A 2203-nucleotide genomic window follows, 5' to 3' on the forward strand; every position below is an offset into this window, starting at 1 on the left:
TATGTAATACTTGTTTCTTGTTTTCTGAGAACCTATAGGTATTGTGCTAAAACTGAAATATATTTTAATGCTTATTAATACTTTCAGGTAACTTAGTCTCTTCTGGTTTAAAACAGGGTCTTCCAGGTGAATATGCAGTGGAATTCAAGATCCCCTCCCCTGCCGTCTCTTCTTCTTTTCCTTGCCCTAATCCTAAGAATCTGGGTGCGTAGGAGCTGGTGTATTTTCCTGGCACCAGGGAAGCAGCGTTGTCTCATCTTCACTGGCCTCTGATTGGAGTTCTCATCCTCGCTTTAGCCCCTAGCTCAAGTGGCCTCTGCTACAGTATTCCCCTGAACCACCCCACAGGTGCGCTGGGTCTTCATTCTGGAGCTCTTCACTACTCTCTCCAGGAGACTCAGCAACTATTCCAGACCCCCCACTCCCACCCAAACCCAGGGGAGTCATGGCCGGAGTGCTGGTGAGAGGTGGTCAGTCTTTCTCCAACTAGATAGGCCACACTGTGGTTTCTTGCCCTCCGAGGTAACCCCAAGGTAGTGTGGAAGCACTCCTATGGGAAACCAGCTAGGAGCTTCTCTGATCCAGGATTCTCAGACCCACCTGGGTCTGTATTCAGCACCTTCTCCTCATGCCTCACAGTGATTTCAACCCCTGGGAGGCTACGGAACAGAAAGTAGACCCTGTTTGATGTCTCCAGCTCTCTCCCACTGTCCTCAAAGAGATTCCCTCTCCTTCTGTGACCTGACCACAAATCCCGCAGCCTGCTTACTCTATGGCTTAGAGCAGTGGTTCTCAAAGTCGGGTGTGCATCTCCTGGAGGGCTCATTACAACACAAGTTGCTGGGCCCACCCCCAGAATTTCTGATTTAGTAGGTATGGTCGGTAGAATAATGGTCTGATGTATGGCTAATGATAATGGCACAAGAATTCCTGGAGCCTGTGAATATGTGACCCTCACATGGCAAAAGGGACTTTGCAGACATGATTAAGTTAAGGATCTTGAGGTGGGAGATGATCCTGGATTATCTGTGTGGGTCCAATGTCATCACAATTTCCTTAAAAGAGTGAATCAGGACGGTAAGAGTCAAAGGAGATGAGATGAAGGAGGCAGAGGTCAGAGTGATGCAGCCACAAGCAAAGAAATACAGAAGACTTTTGGCAGCTGGAAAAGGCAGGAAATGAATTCTCCCCTAGAGCCTCCAGAAGGAACACAGCTCTGCTGACAACTTTACCCTTGTATGACCCGTTTCAGAATTCTGACCTCCAGAAGTGTAAAATAATAAATGTCTGTTGTCTTAAGCTGCTAAGTTTTTTTGTGATTTGTTACAGCAGCCATAGGAACCTAAAGTACAATTTGGGTTGGCTCCTGAGAACCTGCATTTCTAATAGGTTCTCTGGAAATTAATAAAGAGAAACCTCATTTTAAATGGAGTCAGGAGGCCAGAAGGGGGTGCTCTCATGCCCGACCACTAGAGGAATTGCAGACCCATCAGAAAGAGAGGTACTTTGCATCTCCAATAGGAAGAAGGTTACTACTTTACTACCCAGCAGGAGGAAGAATTCCTTGCTGGGCAACGTTCCAGCCAATGAGAGACTGTCACAGCTCAGCCAATGAAAAGCCACTACACTTCAAACTCCCAGTTTCCTCCAATGGACTCTTTGTTTATAACAGCTCCTCCCAACTCCCCCTTCTCCTCTATAAAAGAAAAGACCTCTCTGTTCTCTAGACTTGCCTGTGGTTTGCCATAGATTGCCTGTCCCAAGTTGCAATTCTTTGCTGTTTCGAATAAACTCATTTTGCTGGTAAAATAATAACTGGCTGTTTTATTATTTTAGGTCAACTGTTCTCAGGTGATGCTGATGCTGCAGGTCCAGGGACCACACTCTGAGAACCACTGGCTTAGAGTGAAACACACAATCCTCAGTCCTCCAAACCTTGGACAGCAGGTTGTATAAAAACTTTGTTCTCTCAACATCCAAATCATGCAAATGGAAGCCTTGGGCTTCATAACTCTTATCCCCAAAAAGTGCCTATTTTGGAAATCAGCACTTAACACTTGATTTTTTTTCTTCTTTTTTATTTTCTGTTCTACCCTAAAACAATGCTGTAGAACCACTGGACAGTCAGCATGACCAGCCATTAAAAATGTATCATATTAGTATTTTATAACTATTTATCTCACTATATCTTTTTTTATTATTT

The sequence above is a fragment of the Balaenoptera acutorostrata genome, chromosome 19, assembly GCF_949987535.1.
Source record: "Balaenoptera acutorostrata chromosome 19, mBalAcu1.1, whole genome shotgun sequence".
Classification (NCBI taxonomy): domain Eukaryota; kingdom Metazoa; phylum Chordata; class Mammalia; order Artiodactyla; family Balaenopteridae; genus Balaenoptera; species Balaenoptera acutorostrata.